Source organism: Daphnia magna, linkage group LG7 (assembly GCF_020631705.1).
Source record: "Daphnia magna isolate NIES linkage group LG7, ASM2063170v1.1, whole genome shotgun sequence".
Taxonomy (NCBI): domain Eukaryota; kingdom Metazoa; phylum Arthropoda; class Branchiopoda; order Diplostraca; family Daphniidae; genus Daphnia; species Daphnia magna.
This window is the reverse complement of record NC_059188.1, coordinates 7,681,452-7,703,557: the sequence shown is the minus strand read 5'-3', so window position 1 is coordinate 7,703,557 and position 22,106 is coordinate 7,681,452. Positions and strand designations below refer to the sequence as shown.

General features: G+C 44.1%; 1 long non-coding RNA gene and 1 pseudogene across 1 annotated transcript; one reads left to right on the top strand and one right to left on the bottom strand.

Annotated features, from left to right (window-relative positions):
* Window positions 1-167: 167 nt before the first annotated feature.
* Window positions 168-930, top strand: LOC116927479. Its single transcript, XR_004396645.2, has 2 exons — window positions 168-301; window positions 364-930. It is a non-coding gene; the product is annotated as an uncharacterized LOC116927479 (long non-coding RNA).
* A 15,607-nt stretch (window positions 931-16,537) lies between these two features.
* On the bottom strand, window positions 16,538-17,853 carry LOC116926889 (annotated as a pseudogene).
* Window positions 17,854-22,106: the final 4,253 nt, after the last annotated feature.

Sequence of the window (22,106 nt, the reverse complement as noted above, 5' to 3'; positions counted from 1 at the left end):
GTGTTTTGTTGGAGCCAAAATTTAATAAATGGTACGGATAAGGTACAGTATGTTACAAAGAAATCTGTCGAATAAGGCCATAGGATTTTTATGTTTTATTTTCAGCATATTGTCCGCAAGATGGCTTGTTTTGACAGCGACGTTTTCCGCAAACATAGTTCTGCAGAATCCTACCTACTGCAGCAGACGGTTTTAGCCGAATGTCAATTGTTAAATTGAAAACGTAAATCGTAAAAAATAAATGTTGTTCCAAAGCGTTCTTGTTAAAAGATATTGTTAGATAGCAATACAATGTGAAAAGGTAAATGTGCAAAACTTTTAAATTAAAATTTTTATCCTTATTTCTTTTTTATATTGCTTTAGGTAATAGGAGCTGTGAAAAATTGAAAATATAAAAACATCACAACCAAGTCTCTGTTTTGTTTGTATTTTTTGGTTTCTCAATAAAAGGAAATACCTATCAACATTAAAATCTGTTTTTGGGATTCCCTCAACAGTGTAAAGGTATACTTGCTACAAGTTTGCATAATCCTATTACAATTTATACAGGCTAAGGCTAGACCCGCAGTGATAGAATAATATATACCAGTTAAAGCGGAGGTAGGCTATGATGTAACTACAACCTAAGGTAATGATATAAGATAGATTTAAAACTACAGTTACTAATTATTTTGTTACAGGAAGTTAAATCGTTAAATATTTTACTCTTACAAGAGTGTGGTATGCTACTGTTTTCTGTTGGCATGATTAACATTATTTATTAAAACCGGCTTTCATTAAAATTTATGGCATTTAACAGGTGTCTACAGATTACTTAAATAGTGTAATTAATGCAAATACAGCCTTATCACTTATCTGTTATTATATACTTTACATTTTGTAACTTATCGTTGTATACAGATTGTTTAAATAAAACATTTTGATACATGACACCTGTATATTAGTGAGTTTATTTTAAAAATTAAATAAAACAAATGAAAGGTAAATCTTCTTGACCAAAATCCTTTTTTAGAAACACAATAAATGACAGAAACATAAAACTTAAAACAGGGAACCATTAGAAAAAAAATTCTTCGCTTTCAAGAACGAAGTTCACTTTGGTGTAAAAGAATCTAAGAGCGCTTTCCAATACACGTCACAACTGCTTTTTATATCCCAGAACTTTTCGATGAGGACCCATTGATCTTCTTGGTTTCCTGGCTGTTTCGCGTTAAGGTAAATTGTTTTTTCAAGATCCAACCATACCTTTCGAAATGGCCAAACATCTCTGAAATTTTCCGGCCACGGATGTGCCGTAACATTATCTTGGCCACTGATCCACTCCTGAAATGCGTCCGTGATGCGTGATGCTTTTCCGTCCAGGTAGGTAACATTGACAATTTTGAACTCCGTCAGCAATTCCGGACAAAATTCATCGCTGAATACTTCGATGATCTCGCTAGGGAAATTGTCCACTCGACAAATGGATCCTACTCCGCCAGTCGTTGAGAACCAAGCCCACACATAAATGGAATGCTTCGTTTTTTTTACCTTACATGGGGAATTGTCCAAAAATATGTGACCGGCTTGATGGATACTAAAGAATAACAAAAAAATAATAATAATAATTACTTTTCAGCGCAAAAATAATACTTAAAATTAAGAGCCTTACCTGAATGTAGCGGAGTCGGTAAAAATAGTATTATTCCATTGTTGCCTATCACGCCGGGATGCAAGATCTCTTGGCGTGGTAGATATTAAATTTGGGAATGATGACGATGCCATGCTGAGAGCGAAATTCGTGTCTACACTTCAAGAAAAATGACAAGAAATGAAACACGAGACCTTGACTTTTGTCCGCGTCGAAATCATGAGAGGAAAGGGTAAGAAAATATCACATAGGTTGGAATTGGACAGAAAACAAAAAAAAAAAAGCTACCTAGGCTGAAGTGGGACAGGAAGTCTGTAGCTGTGACGTAGAGGGATTTATCCTTGACCTAGGTCGAACTGCATAAGCTGAAAAAAGTATACCTTTTGGCACTACATAGTTTTTAAGTGTAGGAGGAAAAGCTCAGTAATAAAAATTATTGAATAAGGTCAGTCGCACCTCTAAATTTCCTTAAGCGTTATGTTTTTTCGGGAGCCGAGCAAACATTTAAGTCTCCAAGATAAAGGAGCTATAGTTGCGCTTTTTAACCAAAATACTAGCATACCTGAAATCGCAGAAATAATTCAATGGCACCCGAATACGGTGAAAAAGTGGATCCATCGATACGAAGAAACTTTTGACGTTAAGCGCAAAATAGGATCCGGAGCAACCCGTAAAACAACGCCAGCGCAAGATGCAATGTTGTTGCAGGCCATAAGTGCAAAACCAATCACAACGCTGCAGGAACTAACAGCAACATCAAAAGTTTTATGTTATATATTGTTAAAGCTTAAGCATCGATAGATATTTGTGAATTGCCCATTCATGGAGGAACGATTTCTCGAAGACTAAAAATGCATGGCATTCAAGGGAGAATTGCTGCCAAAAAAGAATTCCTTACGCAGGCCCAAAAAAATGCAAGATTAGCATTCGCAACGGAATTCGTCAATAATGATGCAGATTGGTGGGCAAAAGTCATATTTAGTGATGAAAAAACTTTTGGGTAAATAGTGTATTTGGGTTATTTTTTTGAATTTTTCTTTCATTATTTAATGTTCGCTTAATAGTTCCCACGAGTGTGGTCGTTCCTTCGTTAATCGAACTAACGGAACGAGGTTCAACCCTAGCCACACTCGGGTGATTAAACGGAGCGGGAGACAATCAATTCCAGTTTGGGCCTGGTTTTCATCCGATGGTGCCGGGAAAATGCATCGTATCAGCTGCCATCTTACGGCTATAACATATATAGAAATATTGTAGAACGATCTCTTACCATCTGAATGGGCTAGGTTTGGAACGGATGAACTCATTCCATTTGTTCAGGATCAATCCCCAATCCACAGGAGTTTCCTCGTTCGGGACTGGTTTGAAGATGAAGGTGTCTCCTTTCAGCTTCTGCCTTGGCCACCAAAAGGAGCAGATTTAAATCCCATTGAAAATTTGTGGAGTGAAATGGTGCGTGAAATGGATTCCCACCACGCCAAAAATCCCGAAGAACTGTGGAATGCTGTCAGTAATAACTGGAACCATCTAAGTCAACGGCCATCTTACTGGCAAACTCTCGCAAAGTCCATGGTGTCCCGTCTGCAGCTTGTTATAGCTGTGGATGGCGACTGGACTAAGTATTAGATGTGTATGTAGTATTGTACGCAATAATAAACACATAATCTGAAAATCAACTAGGTGTATTTGCATTAGTTACACTATTCGATACACATTCAAAGCCTGTTTTTAATAAAAATGTTAATCGTGCCAACAGAAAAAAGTATTAGAACACACACTTGTAGATGTAAAACATTTAACGATTAAACTTCCTACAAAAAAAATTAGCAACTGTAGTTTAAATTCTATCTTATTTCATTACCTGAGGTTGTAGTCAGTGTTTCGGATTTTCTAAATTTGCCGGATTTGACTCAAATCCAAATCATTGCGTGTGTTTTGAAATCCGTTCCAAATCCTAAGCTCGAAAAAATCAGCAAAATCAAATCCAAATCAAATCCAAATCCAAATCCAAATCCAAATCATTTTAAATTTGAGAAAATCCGATCCAAATCCGATCCAAATCCGATCCAAATCCAATCCAATTCACAATCAATTGTTAATTTTATGATTGCAACATATAACACATAGTTACATCCAAGTTCTTCTACATATTTCTGTGTCAAGGTAAAAATTTTTTAAATTTCCTTTAAATTTTTTTGACTTTAATCCCTAATTTAATATCAAATAAAAACCCAAGACTTAATTGGATTAGTTTACTTTTTAATAGAAGTTTTGCTAAAAAGTCTGTTCGACTTTTGATTTCTTACAAAATCCATATTTTTTAAAAAACTATAATAACAGGTTCCTTTAGATTTCTTAAGTTGGATTAAATCGAGCAGAGTAAGTGTAAGTGCAGAGTCTGCAGACGACAAGAAAGGTAAATACTAAACAGTGGCTGGGTGGTACAGGAAAAAAATTCTAATTTGGAAAAAAATCCGAAACAAATCTTTATAAAGGATTTGGATTTGATTTGAAAAAATCCGGGGTTTTTTTTGTGGGGATCAAATCCGATCCAAATCCAAGCCATTGAAAAATAAGGCAAATCCAAATCCCTTAAAAATCCGGGAGGATTTGGATTTGATTGGATTTGGATTTGATTTGAAAAAAAAAATCCGAAACACTGGTTGTAGTTACATTAAAGCACCCTTCCGCTTTAACTAGTGTATATATTATTGCATCACTGCAGATCTAGCATTAGCGTGTATGAATTGTAAAAGTATTATTTAAACTTGTAGCAAGTATATCTTTACATTCTTGAGGATTTTTTTGTGAATAGACCTTTCCTTTTATTAATATACCAGAAAACGCAAACTTCACGGAGGCTTGATAATGATGTTTTTATATTCCCTATTTTCTACAGCTCCTATAAAGATAAAATTTTAATTTAAAAGTTTTACACATTTACCTTTTCACAGTGTATTTGTAACGCGCCTGACGTGCTTGCAGGCGCGTTGCAGAGAAAAGATAAGAGAGTTTACTTGGGGGGAATTTAAGCACACTGTATTTCTGTGAGAAAAGGGGGGAGAACAAAGAGAGAGAGAGAGACTGGGAACTTAAAGTTTATACTGGATTACGGGGGAGGTAAACGAGAGATGCTCGTTTACGACCGTTACGGGACAATACTGAAAAAACAACTGAACTAAAAAAGGGGGCAAGGGCTTCTTAACGTTAACATAAATTTAAAGGGCCCTTGCCACCTACAATCCTGCCCGTGAGGGCAGCACCGTAGGTGACAGCGGGCCCACCTGTCCACAGGTACAAACAAAAGGGAACAAAACAAAAAAGAACAAAACAGTTTTTAGGGAGACAAAATTACCACCCCCAAAAAATGGCACGTCGACGTTCAATTTTCTTTCGGCAGGAGCCTCTTGTAGGAGCTCCGAGGGCCACAGAGGATCTGGTGATGGTCTCCCACCTTGCAGAGATTGCAGCACCGAGGATGCGGGCAATCGGCCAGGGTGGTGTGGCCAGCAACAGAGGTGGGCAAAAAACACCCGAAGCAACGATGCTGCGTGAAAAGAAGCTCCAGGCGATCTTGATTGGTAAGAGTCATGAACTCCTCACATTCCGCAATCTTCAGCGTGCAGCGGTAAGATCCCGGCTTCTCCAAATGCTCGGGCAAGAAACAGCGGATGGTCGGGGTGTGACGGGGCACAACGTACTTCGGGGCGTCGGGAATTGGAACCGTTACGTGGACGTTTTCGGTTACCTCCTTTTCCCGAATCTTGCGCAGCAGGTCTCCAACAAATCCACTCAACATTTTCTCCCTCTCAGCTCGGTAGTGGACCTGGACGTTGACGAGATCTTCAGCTCCCTGAGCGATTTCTTCGTTCAGGCGAAGGACCACGCGCTGATGGGCGTAAATGACGTCCACGGCTTCCTTTCGGGCTTGAATCAAATGAAGTTGATTTTCCTTTAGATTCCGCACGCACTCCTCTTCCTTTTCACGGGACTCCTTCAACTTGTTTTTGATGGATGCGGCGGATTCGGCTGGATTTTGGGCCATGATGAACGTTGACGGCGAGAGATGATTAGCACACACAATGATGAAGTAGCACACACCAAGTCAAGGGGTAAACTGTCGCCTGATGTTCGTAAGGGACTAAACAGTTTCCCTAAGCGGTCAAGGGTTAAACAGTAGGCGACCTAATTTCGCCTTTGCCCTTTGAACTAAGTATAGGTGGCGTTGCCGTCGGAAATTTCACAATGCGGTTTTGGGGTTCCCACTTTTTACAGTGTTACATATAACTATATATACCAGTTTTACATTTTACATTTTGACATTAGACATTTTACAATTTTACAATTTTACCATTTTACAATTTATACCCCTTTTTTTTTACTTTTATACAAGAATTTACTATTTACATTACATTTTGACCTAACGATCTCGATTTTTACTCAGTTGACCCAATTTTTTCACTTTCTACGTAAACGTCCTGCTCTTTGGCCGTAGCCATAACACAGAGCTTAGTCACTGGACGAATACAAGGGTTTTTGTGGTTGCTGATTTGCACTTTTACCACTCGTACAACGTTATCAGAGTCACTGGGGAGAACCTCTATCACTTTTCCCAACGGCCATTGTCCACGTAGAGTATTCGGCTCAATGACGAGTACTAGGTCTCCGACGGTAACGTTTGGCCGATTTTCCGACCATTTTCTCCGTTCCGTCAGGTGTGGAACGTATTCACGAAGCCATCTGTTCCAAAAATGTTGTATGATGGCCTGGCTTTGGAGAAATTGTTTTGCTGTGACGTCCATGTTCTCAGCATCTCCCAACTTTAGCGGCACGTAGGGACGGGCTCCTCCATGAAGAAAGTGATTCGGCGTTAACGGATCGGGATCTTCGGGATCCATGCTGAGGTGGGTTAGTGGCCGAGCGTTCAAAAGGGCTGCTACTTCTGCGATCACCGTTCTTAGGACCCGATCGGTGACTAAACGATTCCCAACGCTGACCTTCATGGCTCGCTTGCACGATTGCACGAGCCTTTCCCAAACTCCACCGAAATGGGGTCCGTGAGGAGGAGAGAAATGCCACTCTATTTGTTGGCATGCCATCTTCGACTGCAACTCCTGGTGTTGTTTGACTAACTCCGTTAGAGCTTGTCGGAGTTCTTGTTCCCCAGCTACGAGATTTGTTCCGTTGTCACTGTAAACAACGTTCGGCTTTCCACGTAAACTCACGAACCGAGTGAAACATAGCATGAATTCTTCGAGACTGAGGCCGTCGGAGACTTCTAGGTGAACGGCTCTAGTTGTTAGGCACGTAAACAGGCATACCCAACGTTTCTCGTGTCTACATCCTCTTCCACCGACTCGTACCGTTAGAGGGCCGAAGTAATCGATTCCCGTATATGCGAAAGGTGGAAGATAGGGAGTAAGCCTGTGATCTGGTAACGATGCCATGAGTGGCGGAATGGGTTTTGATGATCTCCGCTTACAAGGCCAGCAGGTGTTGACAACCGATTTGATGACGTTACGTCCAGAGATTATCCAGTAACGTGTACGTAAATCCGCCAGCAATCTTTCAGATTTAATGTGGAGATTCCGTTTGTGATGATCCCATACAATCCGTTGCGTCAGGAGTTGATCGGCTGGAAGCAGGATGGGATGCTTTGTGGAATAATCAACTGGAGCCTGAAGTATACGTCCGCCTACACGTAGCTGACCTGTTTCATCCAGGAAAGGGCTAAACGTGCGTAGTTTTGACTTCAGAGGCAACTCCAAGCTCTTTTTCAAGGCGTAGATTTCTTCCGCAAATGCCAGTCCTTGGGTGCGTTTAACACAAAGCGTGAGGGCCGTCATCATTTCTTCGGCCGTCAACTCCCCCACGGTTGGCTTGTAAATTCCCATCTTAGCTCTGGCGTTGGTCGCGAACCTTCTGCACCAAGCGATAACTCTTTGGATCTTGAGTAAGCTGGAATACCTTCTTACACAGTCATCAATCGGGTGATTTTCGTCTTCCGTTTTGACTGCGAAGACTCGAATTACGTTAACGTCCCTTTCTTCCGGCTCTGTGATCTCTTCCCAAATATCCCACTCCGACGGATCGAGTTTCAGGAACGATGGGCCCTCGTGGAATTTCACCAACTCGTCGACGTTCTTCGGGTCAATGCCACGACTGCACAGGTCCGCTGGATTGTTAATTCCGGAAACGTGACGCCATTGTCTTCGTTTCGTGTTCCGGAGGATTCTGCCAATCCGATTGTTCACGAAGGTTTCAAATCGGCAAGTGCGGGAATGGATCCAACGTAAGACGGTTTGAGAGTCGATGTGGAAGGTAACTTCACGTAAATCGATTTCAAGCTCCCGACAGATTACTAGGGCGATATGTAAGCCTTCTACAGCAGCTTGCAACTCTAATCTTGGGATCGTGAGTCCTTTTACTGGTGTTACGTGGGTTTTAGCCATGACAAAGGATACGTTGATCGACTGGTCTTCGAAGATGAAACGGAAGTACGCCACAGCTCCAAATCCTTTTGTGCTTGCATCCGTAAATACATGCAGGTGCTGCTGCGTCCAACGACCACGTTGATGCCGGAAACATCTTGGTACTGTTAACAACTCCAGGTTATCCAGATGCTCGTACCAGTAGTGAAAGCGTTGGCCTAATTCTTCGGGGATAGGGTCATCCCAGCCGATCCTTTTCTCGTACGTCCATATATCTTGCAGAAGTGACTTCATTAAGAAAACAACAGGAGCGACGAGTCCCAACGGGTCGTAGACACTGGAGATTATACTGAGGAAATTCCTTTTGGTGAGAACGCCATGGCTTTGCTGCTTCCGTATCTTGAACGTCAGCATATCCGTTTCTCCGTTCCACATCACTCCAAGTGTTCGCTCGATGGGCAACTTCTCCAAATCAAGGTCCAGTGTTGGTGAAGCCAAACCGAACTCACGTAGAGCCGATATAACCTTCCTTGATGAGGACGTCCACTTCGTTAGATTGAAACCGCCTAGTTGTAAGAGATTCTTCATCTGGCGGGCCCGTTTTACTGCCCCGTCTTCGGAATCAAAGGAATCGAGGTAGTTGTCAACGTAAAAGTTTCTTCGAACGCTCTCTGCTGCCTCCGGATACTGGTCGCGATGATCGTCTGCAGTCCGATTTAGGGCTAAAATACAGGTCGTTGGGGAAGATACCGATCCAAAGACGTGGACAGTCATTTGGTACGTTAACGGAACTTGATTACTGCCAGGCGTACGATAGACAAACCGGTAGGCCACCTGGTCTTCTACTGGGACCTTCACTTGGTGAAACATCTTCTCGATATCTGCGCCGACTGGTACCAGGTTCCTTCGGAAGCGTAGTAGGACACCGAGTAGGCTAACGAGAAGATTGGGTCCACGTAACAGGTTCTGGTTGATCGACGTTCCCCCATACTCGGCGGCTCCGTCGAATACAACTCGAACTTTGGTCGTAGAGCTGGATGGGCTTACGACGCCGTGGTGCGGTAAATACCACGTTCTACTTGACTCCTTCCGCAACTCTTCGGTCGTGAGGAGTCTGGCGTGATCCAGGCCGATGTACTCCTTAACAACTGCATCATACTTCTGGGCGAAGTCTACATCTCGTTGAAATCGCCTCTCCAGAGAATAAAGTCTCTTCAATGCAGTTGCCCGATTGTCCGGAAGGTTTACGTTGTCGGTTTTCCACATAAGGCCGACTTGATACCGGTTACCAACATTCTTTACTGTTGACTCGAGGATACGTTGCCCACGTAGATCGTCTTCGGAGAGAACAGGCTGCTCCATGTCTACGTCTTTCGCCTCCAGCTGCCAGAATTTCTTGACTAACTCGTTGAGGTCTTCGGGACGTTCCTCTGCTACTATGTGGGCGATGAACGGACGCCCATCTTGTGGCGGGCCCGTTTGACCACCCAGGCACCAACCAAACGGTGTTTTGAAGGCGATAGGCCCAATTGTTCCAGCCGGCGGCTTGACGGAATCTACGTGATCGTGGGCTTCTGCTACGTCAATTCCAATTAATACTCCAACGTCTTCGGGTTGTATGTTCGGGACATCAAGACCGCGTAGGTGTGTCCAGGACTCCATCTGACGAGGGTTGATTGGAGGATTTGGCGTCACCTTCAAATTGTCGACGGCGTAAGCGTGTTTAACTTCAAACCGGCTTGTTCCGTCAACGGACGAGAGGGAGAAATCCACAACGGCAGCTTGGACGTTTGAGGTGGCTCCATCATAAGAGACAACGTTGATACGTTTATGCTGACCAACGAGTCCCAACCTTTTTACTAAATCTCTCCTGATCAGTGTGGTGTCACTTCCGGTATCCAGGAATCCGAAAGTGTCGACCCATCTTGTACCGACGCTAATACGAACGGGTACAATCTTGAAACGTACACGTCGCTTTACTGGTTCCTTCTGGGTTAGAGTCCCGAGGAATGCAGTCGATGTAGACGCTGATGGAGACGTTGGATCCGATAGTTTCCTCAGTGGGATGAACTCAGACCCGTGAAGCAAGGGATGGTGTCTTGATCCAGTGCATCGACCCATGGTACATTTGATGTCCCTGGGACACTCCTTGCGTTCATGTTTGCCGGTTAGGCATAGTAAACACCTCCCGGACTTAAATACGACTTCAGCCCTTTTCGTGGGCGTGAAAGACATAAACAGGTTACAGCTGGCCAAGTTGTGAGCCCTGCCGTTACAAGCTAGGCACCTCCATTGGTCAGTCTTTTCGGCCGCTTTCTCCTCCGTCGTCGGTTGTTTTCCCTTGGGAGCAGCCTCCGGAGGTGACGACGCCGTTGATTTAGAGCCTTCTTCTGTCGAAACGTGTCCAATGGTCGACGTGTGAGCAGCGTTCTGTTTCTTGACAGGCTTCTTCTCATCAAACCGTACTTTGGACGTCGACGTAGGCAAGGACTCAAATACGTTTTTACCATGTTGCTTACTCATGGATTTTACTGTTACCCAGTCGTCCAGGTCCAGAACGTTCAGCTCTGCACCCGTTCTCTTTCGTTTTTCATTCCACTTTTCTTTAAAGTACGTCGTCAGCTTTGCTTCCATGGCCATCAGAGTATTACGGCTATGAAGCTCGTGGGCATATCTTGATTGTGACAGCGTGACCACTGCTCCATGCAACCGGTTTGCAAAAGTCTTGAGGCTCGCCGCATCTTGGCTCTTCAAAGGTGGAATCTGCAGCAGGTCGTCGAGGTACGTTTGATCCATGACTTCGGTGCGGCCGTAAACTGCATCGAGTCGTTCCCACACCACGGAGTACATAGCCTCATCAGCGAGGCACTCGCCGATCTCATTCCGGACCTCCTTCGACAGCAGCTCTTCCAACATGAATAGTAGGGCAGGAGAACCGTTGTACTCTTGTTCGTATAAGGCTCGAAATTTAGCCTTAAACCGGGCGTAGTTCTTCGGATTTCCATCAAACGGCTGGATCGTGAAGTTCGGAGTACGTGGACGACTACAGCAGCCGCCACGAGGATGGTTGGAAGGGCCAGCGGCAGGTGGAGGTTCAAGGGTCGTGTCCGAACTCTCCGAAGACGTATCGTGTCCAGGGGGTGGGCATGGATTGCAGGTTGAAGGCATGATGGGCAAGGGTCTTCGGGTAGGATCCTGTGCAGAGGTACCGGCTGGAACGTAACGATTGGACAAGTCTCTACGGTGCATTACTGTGGCCTCGATTGACTTTAAGGACGCCCGGGCAGGGATGTCTTGTGTAGCAGCGAGTGACTGTGATCGTTTTGGAAGGCGTGTCTCTTGGTCCAGAACTTGCTCTTGTATCGTTCTCAGATGGATCTTGTTGACTTCCATCGTTGTTTTTAGACCTTCAATCTGAGCATTTAGGTCCAAGTTAACCTCTTTGATCTTCTGATCCATTTCACGTAGACTCTGACGTGAATCTTTCACCAAGTTGGTGTTAGCGGCGATTTCTGATGACGTCTTTTCCGCGCTGTCAATGAGTTTGCTCAGGTGCTCACCCATGCCTTTCAGCGCCTTGCTTAACGTTTCCGTAGCCGACGTGGTGCTCGCTTCCATCTGGATTCTTGCACGTTCCATCTTGACTTCCAGTTCCAGTATCTGTTTCTGGATGCACAGATCACGCTGGCTGGGTTGACCAATGGAAACATTTGACGTCGAACGGGTAGACCTCTTCTGTGATAGCGTGGTGCTAACTGTGACGTCAGAAGTTGTCGTACCAATAGAGCTGGCTGAGTGACGTGACGACGTGGCATACCTAATGGCGAAGTTGAGGATTTCCACGTGGTCGGTGTCAAATTGTACCTCCCATTTTTCACATGCTTGACGTTGTGGATCCGTAATATCGGGCAAACTCTCCATATACGTGTGGTGAAGATCTTTGACGTCTTCGTAGATACGAATTAATTCGTCTCGCCATGCTGCCACTTGCAACTTCTTGAGTCTGATGGCTCCCAACTTGTGATCTGCCACTGCTTTTCTGAGCTGATTCGTTAACTTCGTGTGGGCCGCCTTTCTTCTCCCACGTTTCTGCTTGAGATCGTTGTCTGGGAGGAGGGGGCCTTCATTCTTCATTGCTTCTGGTTTCATTTCGTCTTCTATAGAGATATTGCCGCCCGACTCAATACTCTCGGCTTTTGCTACGGCTTCACTCATGACGTAGAAACGTTCAAAGACAAGGAAGTAGTCACACGTAAACGGATGTCGATGATTCACGTAGATACAGCGACGATACAGTCAGATACGTAAAGGCGTGGTAGACCGGGTTTGGCCTTCAGGATGGCGTGGACGTGTGTCAAAGTCTTACAAAGGGGAATACCCGACAATTTTACTGAATCTAACAAGTTTTACTAGGGATAACAAGAGAAATGCACGTGTTCGTTAAATCCCGGGTTTCGGCACCATTTGTAACGCACCTGACGTGCTTGCAGGCGCGTTGCAGAGAAAAGATAAGAGAGTTTACTTGGGGGGAATTTAAGCACACTGTATTTCTGTGAGAAAAGGGGGGAGAACAAAGAGAGAGAGAGAGACTGGGAACTTAAAGTTTATACTGGATTACGGGGGAGGTAAACGAGAGATGCTCGTTTACGACCGTTACGGGACAATACTGAAAAAACAACTGAACTAAAAAAGGGGGCAAGGGCTTCTTAACGTTAACATAAATTTAAAGGGCCCTTGCCACCTACAATCCTGCCCGTGAGGGCAGCACCGTAGGTGACAGTATTGCTATCTAACAATTTCTTTTAACAAGAACACCTTGGCACAACATTTATTTTTGACGTTTTACTTTTTCAATTTGACATTCGGCTAAAACCGTCTGCTGCAGTAGGTAGGATTCTGCAGAACTATGATTGTGGAAAACGTCGCTGTCAAAGCAAGCCATCTTGCGGCCAATATGCTGAAAATAAAACATAAAAATCCTATGGCCTTATTTGACAGATTTCTTTGCAACATACTGTACATCCACAAGGGACTGTGAGAATTTATCGCGTAACAATGCAAATGACTTTATTTTTGTTTTAGAATGGACCGCTTTGATATGTCTTATACTTGAGCCTGTCTCAGACGTCCCATTGGTACGTCTTTGGGACTCGATTGGGACAAAAATTCCTATCTGGGTAGGACACAGCAAATCTATTATCCATTACTGTTATGAAGGAAGGAATATCTTTTGTTACAATCATCTCAATTGTAAGCTTTTCTCTTTTTGTCTTGAGGAGATTTAATGCTGGAGTTATTGTCATTAAAGTGGATAACGTGTATCAATTTATACAAACATTTAGAGACAATATCTATTGAAAACCACATTCACCAGATTCACACAGAAATTTAATTACACATTAGTTTTCTAATAGATCACAACGAGAATCGAACTCGTGATCTCCTGCCTACTAGGCACGCGTTTTCCCATCTAAGCCATGTGACACCTGTCTAAACGCATCTAAACGTATGTGAACTCTGCTAAAAAACGGGAGCAAATTAAATACCCATTTCTGCTGCTGTTTCCATCTGGCTGAAGGACGATTCCGACCATTGATGGGTCCGTCGCTACTTCACGATGACAAAACTTTCTGAAGGTGGACGTGGAAGCCCAGTGACCCGCGCGCAGGACCATGTTGACTAAGAGTCCAGCTGCGACTGCTTTTGAAGCCGTGGCTTCCCGTGTAGAGTGGGCTGAGGACATGTTTATGTTGATGCCTGCCTCTCTCAAGACTTGCTTGATCCAGCCCGATATTGTCACGCTCTTGACCAGATTGTGCTGACCTACCGAGCTGATGAACAGCAAGCCTTCGTTATGAGGGCCCCTGAACACCCCTGTTTTTATTATGTATCCTCGTAGGCACGCAACCGGGTCCAACAGCTCGGCCTCCAGCCTTTCTAATGAAAAGGACTGCAGTGACCCTGATTTCTAGGCCTTCCGGAGTCTGCTGAGGGCGAATGAGACTCCATTTCCCGTGAATACTTTGGATTTCAAATTTACTGACGCCAAGTCTGACGCACGAAATAAAGTGGCCAGAGCCAAGAATTGTCACTAATTTGGACGCCAATGCGCTTAGTGAGAGATACGCATTTTCTTGGCCTTTGAGGTGTGACAGCACTGTATCAACATCCCAAACGGAGTCATACTTCGCTGTAGGGGGTTTCTTATTATAAATCCCTTTCATTAACAATAAATTTTGGGGTGTTGGCCCACTGGGAAGCCTTCAACTCTTTCTAGTGTAGAAGACAAGGCAGGATCTATATACATTGACCGTACTGTATGATTTCGATCTGGATCGTTCCGCCAAAAAGGCCGTTACCACGATTAAATCATTTGACATGGGATCTGAACCCCTTCCCATACACCAATCTGACCAACTTCGCCAGGCACTATCGTACGCGCTGGTCGTATTTGCTCTGATGGCCCCCACGAATAGCTTGACCACCTCTCCTGAAAATCCCTGCTCTCCGTAGACCGCACTGACAACTTCCAGGTGACTAATCGGAATCCGGGGACGCTGCAAAGTGGGTTCATCTCCCCCTTGACCGACTTCAGAAGCCCTGGGCTCGTTCTCAAGACCCGAGGGGTATCGCATGCCATGCTCATCAGCGTTGGGAACCACGGCTGAGCCGGCCAAAGTGAGCAGACTAACACAATTGATGCTTCCTCCCTCCGCGTTTTCGACAGGCAATCCAGAATGACAGTGAAAGGCGTGAACGCTTACGCTTCTGTTAGGTGGGCCCAATTCAGTGAAAACGCATCACATGCCCAGGCTCCGGGCTGTGGGTTCCAAGACCCAAATTTCGCCAGCTGCGCGTTCCAGGGATTTGAAAACCGGTCGACCGAAAATTCTCAAACTCCCCGAAGAGCCTAAAATGCCCTCGGTTACAGTTGCCAGTTGCTCCAGTCGATCCTTCTTCTCGACTCCCTGTCTGCGATAACGCTTAAAATGCACGGTAAGTACTGAACCCTTAATTTAACGTTTCGCTCCTCACACCAGCACGTGACCTGTATGGCTAAACGCGTCAACGATTCGGAATGCGTGCCTCCGTTTTTATTTATATATGTGACGGCCGTTGTATTGTCCAGTCTGAGCTCGGCAGTACAGTTCTTTTCAAGTGCGGTGAATGACCTAAGTGCATTGAAGGCGCCCAACAGTTCCAGCTCATTGATGTGGTGACTCGCCTTCTCCTGTGACCAAGTCATACCGGTGCGGAGACCGCCACACTCCGCCCCCAACCGGAGAGCGACGCATCGGCACAGATTGACATGATCGTGTCTGACTCAAACATTGACTGGCCCTTGCAAGCGGCCAGGTTTTTCGCCCACCACTCTAACTCCTTTTTTTCTGGTCGTGAGAGGGAAACCTTGCACTCCACGTTCCCCTCGTTAACCCTTGAGTGTTCAATATAAAGAGCCTGCACCTCCCTGTAGTGAGCCTGCACGACACTTTTTGCATTTACACCGAATATGAAAGTGATTACACTGGGAAATATAGCTTTTTTGTCGGCGATGAACGGGACGGCTGTTGACCCCCAGGTAAAACTGCCCAACAAACTTGCTAGTTCCCTCAGTGCCACTTTTAGTTTCTTTGCCAACTCCATGCTCCTGGCTCCTATCGACTCCACCTTCCTCTCTGGTAAACGAAACAGCATCAAAATCGAATCCACCATCATTCCCGAAAATTCCATCAACTGGGCAGGCTTCTCCACCGACTTATCCAAATTGGTCACAAAACCCAGAATTTGTAATAATCTTTTGATAAAGGCTAGCTGTTCTACGATGACTTTCTTACACTGCCATTAATTCAAGAAGAAAAATCTTCAAATTTAGTAAGATGAGGTTGTCATGATAAATGATCTATACCCGAGGCTTCTCAAGAAGGCTACAACCGGTCTCAAAAGCTTAGTAAATGCCCAGGGGGCTGAGGCCAGGCCAAAACAAAGACAGGTGAACTGGAATACTTCCCCTTCCCATACGAACTGTAGGATTTCGTGGAAATCCATATGAACAGGGACCGTTAAATACGCGTCATTCAAGTCTAACTTCACCACCCAATCCCCCTTCACGATCAAGTGTCTGAGTGAAGCCCGATTCTCCATTTTAAAATGTCTGTATACCACAAACTGATTGAGCTTCTTCAAATTAATTATAGGCCTGAATCCGCCCGACTGCTTTTTATGATGAACATTGAGCTGACAAATCGGATCCTACTGGCCCTTACAGCCGCCCCTTTCTGGACCAACGCCCAGAATTCTTCACGCCCAATGCTCAACTCTTCTTCGCTCATTCGTGTGCTTGTCGCAAACTGAAGCATCGGAGGAGGCGACTCGAACTCAAGTTCCAGCCCACTCCTGACCACCTTAAGTATCCAAGGGTCGGCGGAAATGAGCCATCAAGCCCTCCAAAAATGTATAATCCTTCCCCCAATATTGCTTAAGCTACTGGGGGAAGATATCTAGAATAGGAATATATCAAATCTATTGCATACCCATTGTGGCTCCAATCATGTTGGCTGCAACTCCATCGGCTAGTCGATCCGGGCCCTTGGCGGCTCTGATCTCCTTCGCCGCCTCTGGTTCCACGGAAATCTGGCTGCTGAAAATGGGTGGTGTGGCGCAGGTTACCGTCGTCATCGCGGATGTTGCTAATCCTGCCACTGCTGTGGTGGGTCTGCCATCCTTGGTATCTGCTCTGCTAGCCGTGGGAAGCAGAAGGCAAGGAGAGGCGCTCCCTGGCCGGTAGTTTGCTCTTCTTCTGACCTCCTACATCCAGATCGACCAGCTCTCTGACGAATTGCCCACTCTTCGACAGTCTCTTCATGACGGAGCTACCAAATAAATCCTTCCCCTCGCTGACCTCAAATATGTCGTGGTCTTCCAAAAGCTGAGCGATCGCAGGGCCCACTATCTCCAAGATGTTCCGGCGGCGCAAGTCAGAAACGTCAAAAAAAGGATCTCCCAACTAACTCGGCCAAATGACGAACTGCCTTGCCCGCATCTGCTTCCAACCCTTTGGACTCCAAAAACACAAGCACTGGAAAAATCGGGAGCATGGATTGGTGGACTTTGTATAGAGTCTTCTCGACGTCATTGACCCCTTTCCCGGTTGATGGGCCTAACAACTTTTGCAAATTCAAGTGCATCTCGAAATCGATTGACGGGACTTTAAAATCCAGGCTATCTTCCACGTCTAAACTGTATTTGGACTTCAGTTGCCCAACCCTTTTGTTTCTCACTCTTCTTCGCAATCTCTTCAGCATGGGCCTGCTCTGCTTGATCGTAGGCTTGAGCTTTTTCTTATTATTATCATTAGGGACGTGTTGAGCTTTGATGAAAGAGGCTAGTTGCATAAGGGCCTGCCCCACTGCTCGATCGGGTATTCCCTGAGCCACTTCGTCTCTTGCTGCTGCAGCATCGGTCGGTACTTCAATAACGCCTACCTCGCCTTCTGCTTGCTCTGCCGCTTCTTGAACTTGGGCGCTCTCCCTTCTTCACCAGCTCCCCCCACAGTCACCCGAATAAGCATGGACAGTGCAACCGAGGCTGCCGAAACTGTCCCTAAACCACCGCCTTCCGATGGCTGGGATCTTCTTGGATAAGGTCGGGGGGCGTGCCACCCTTACTATCCTTCTTTCGACGTGATGTGACACACGAGTCGGTGTACGAATCATCCGAAGTGTCTATCGAAGACGACAAAGATGAAGAGCAACTTGAACTAGAATCTTCAAAGTCTCTACGCCTTTTCACCATCTTGCAATCGAACTTTCAAAAATAACTGACGGGCAAAGAACTTCGAAACTACGACTGCTTTCCGCTAACAGCTAGAATGGTATGATAAGGGTGTTCGATTTTTTTTTCGAATTTAAAAATTCTTTTTCTGGGAAGTACTTAATATTAACAAGATAAATTACTGTGCGTTGAGGAAAGTACGTTAGCTTGAATACATTTTACCCGGCAACCTCTTAAAGTTGTAAATTTTAAAATTTTCTTCTATATGGCTCGATTATTTTTTTTTCAGGAACCAATATTTTACTTAATAAAAAACTCAACGTGCAACTTGCAGCTAACATGTTAATATACTTATCTACAAAGAAATGGTTAAACTTTCAGTCTTTTGTAGTTTATTACAGATGTAATGACATTTTCGTTCCTCTTACGGAGAAATACATGTGTGGCGCTGCGATCGCCTCGATAAAACTAGGTTTTCTTTAACATTTGTTTTTTTCTTATGAAATCGGGAATCGGATATTATTATAGAACAGTGAAACATGTTTTTTAACATATATAGGTTATAATATTATGACAAGGTAAAAGACACTTTACAAGGTAAACAAAAATCTATATTTTTCCCGCTAAACTTTTGCGTCAAATTCGAAAGTTGCGGCTAACGACAGAATCATAGCGGAAAAAACAACCATTTCACAGTTTTTTAAATGCATTTAAACTATTAAGAATGAAATAATGTCTTTCATGACTAACATACTTCAAAGAACTTTGGGTGACTAATTTAACCATCCGCTTGACAGCTTGGGTATGATTTGGATAGTCACAAAAATCAAAAGCATTATTTTCAACAATAGCTAACAGATTTCTTTTAGAGTAACGCAAAGTTAGTGGGGGTTCTGTAATGGAATTACTCAACGAATTCCAATAAACCAAATCTTTAAAATTTTCGGCATCAAAATTAATATCAGGGCAAGTAAACTTACGTACAGACAAATCAACCGACAAATCTTTTCGCAATCGTCTTGCTTTAAAAATTTGAACTAGGGCAAATTTCCGGTACTCAAGGTTTTAGTGAGACAACATTCCTATTAAAATACTGCCAGCATGAAAAAAAATTATCGTTAAAATACAATGCATTATTTTTCTCTATTCAGTTCTCAAAGCTCTTGATAATTTCACTATATGGAAGAAATTCTCGGCTGCATCTTGCAACTTTGGGTTTGATTTTATGTGGAACCTAGAAGGGGCGTAAACGTTCAAAATAAAGAATAACAATCTAAAAATTTAAATAAGGAATACCAAAAATCAATTTTTTCAAAGTGTAAACAAAAGAAAATGAATTTTACAATGCACCTATTTAACTGATCAGTTGGTTTTTCGGTAGAAATATAAAGCCGTAAAATTCTGTTGGCTTTTGTAAGCCACCGTTCTTCGCTGAGCTTTCCGGGACTTTTCAGTTCAAGCCCTGTTGGTATTTCTCCAGTTTGCACTGCATGGCAAATGTCGTAGAAATATTTTTGATCTCCAGTAAATTGGTTCACCACTGTTCGGGGAATCTGTTTCACCCTACCGCGAACTTTGCAAAACTTTATTGGATCTAAATCAACGAGTTGTGCATCGATAGCTGACCCAATGTGGCCAGAATAGGACGATGGCCCTGTTGTTTTGCCATCAAGCTCTTTAAATATGTGCCGAAAAGGCATTTCATTCAAATGTAGTTGACAAATAGCTCGCTGAAGGGGTCTTTTAAGGTGCAACTCAAGATGCCTAATTGCCCCATTTGCACATCCGGTGTTGACCGCTGTTCCGTCAGCTCCAATGACGTCCAAAGTGGCCGTTGATTCAGCTGATTTTACTATTTAAAATAGCTCGTATGCGATATCAACTGCTTTACCACTGACAGGCGTGAAATGGTTCACATAACGACTTCCAGGCTCTGACAGGACAACGATATGTTCTTCTCTGGTAAAAGATTGAAAAGAATTTTCCCGCACAAGCGTTTTGTCCTTCCAGCCGTCAAACGCTATACAGCGTAAGCATTTAAAAGTGTTTGACTGTTCAGCCAACTGTTTACCAAATTTTGAAAACTGTCTGTTAACTATACTAGCAGTTAGCTTTGTCGATAAATTTAAAACACCTGTATTAGATATTTAGAAGGAAATTAGTGCAAATGTCGCTAATCAGATTGTCATTTTCAAAGCTATAACCCATATCTTGAAGAAGAGCATTTCCTAATTCGATCGCGTCATTTTTTCCGATTCCAAATCTATTTGCCGCTGCTACTAGTGTCGGATAATTCTTAGTATTGTAGTTGTTCTTAGTATTGTAGTTGGTACCAACGAGACTCGAACTTTTTTTTTATTAAAAAAATTTCCTTTTATTTGAATATTATTTCATTCTTCTTTTTAATTACATAACGCTATGTTAGGGGCAAATGAATTGAGACGATGTGGAAAATGTTAACAAACAAAATTCAAAACAAACAGAATAGCTTTTTGGGTGCAGACGATATTTTTAAATGTAAACAATGATTGTGAAAATAAAGGGATATATGATGGTGTCACTTACAGTGCTGCCCTCACGGGCAGGATTGTAGGTGGCAAGGGCCTTCGGTTTGTGTTTATGTTGGAAGTGGCCCTTGCCCCCTTTGTTCAGTGTGTGTTTTTCAGTTTAGTATACCGTAACGGTCGTGAACGAGGATCTCTCGTTTACCTCCCCCGTAATCCAGTCTAAATTTTAAGTTCCCAATTTTCTCTCTCTCTCTTTGTTCTCCCCTTTTTCAACAAAGAATAAAGCCGTGCGTTTTCCCTCAAGTCATATTTTTCATCTTCATTATTTTTCATCCTCCATTCCATATCTTTTCTGTTACAACGTCTCCACTGCACGTGAGCGTTAGTAACAAATGGTGCCGAAACCCGGGATTTAACGAACACGTGCATTTCTCTTGTCATCCCTAGTAAAACTTGTTAGATTCAGTAAAATTGTCGGGTATTCCCCTTTGTAAGACTTTGACACACGTCCACGCCATCCTGAAGGCAAAACCCGGTCTACCACGCCTTTACGTATCTGACTGTATCGTCGCTGTATCTACGTGAATCATCGACATCCGTTTACGTGTGACTACTTCCTTGTCTTTGAACGTTTCTACGTCATGAGTGAAGCCGTAGCAAAAGCCGAGAGTATTGAGTCGGGCGGCAATATCTCTATAGAAGACGAAATGAAGCAAGAAGCAATGAAGAATGAAGGCCCCCTCCTCCCAGACAACGATCTCAAGCAGAAACGTGGGAGAAGGAAGGCGGCCCACACGAAGTTAACGAATCAGCTCAGAAAAGCAGTGGCAGATCACAAGATGGGAGCCATCAGACTCAAGAAGTTGCAAGTTGCAGCATGGCGAGACGAATTAATTCGTATCTACGAAGACGTCAAAGATCTTCACCACACGTATATGGAGAGCTTGCCCGATATTACGGATCCACAACGTCAAGCATGTGAAAAATGGGAGGTACAATTTGACACCGAGCACGTGGAAATCCTCAACTTCGCCATTAGGTATGCCACGTCGTCACGTCACTCAGCCAGCTCTATTGGTACGACAGCTTCAGACGTCACAGTTAGCATCACGCTATCACAGAAGAGGTCTACCCGTTCAGCGTCAAATGTTTCCCTTGGTCAACCCAGCCAGCGTGATCTGTGCATCCAGAAACAGATATTGGAACTGGAAGTCAAGATGGAGCATGCAAGAATCCAGATGGAAGCGAGCACCACGTCGGCTACGGAAACGTTAAGCAAGGCGCTGAAAGGCATGGGTAAGCACCTGAGCAAACTCATTGACAGCGCGGAAAAGATGTCATCGGAAATCGCCGCTAACACCAACTTGGTGAAAGATTCACGTCAGAGTCTACGTGAACTGGATCAGAAGATCAAAGAGGTTAACTTGGATCTAAATGCTCAGATTGAAGGTCTAAAAACAACGATGGAAGTCAACAAGATCCATCTGAGAACGATACAAGAGCAAGTTCTGGACCAAGAAACACGCCTTCCAAAACGATCACAGCCATTCGCTGCTTCACAAAACATCCCTGCTCGGGGGTCCTTAAAGTCAATTGAGGCCACAGTAATGCAACGTAGAGACTTGTCCAATCGTTACGTTCCAGCCGGTACCTCTGCACAGGATCCTACCCAAAGACCCTTGCCCATCATGCCTTCAACCTGCAATCCATGCCCACCCCCTGGGGACGAAACGTCTTCGGACACGACCCCTGAACCTCCACCTGCCG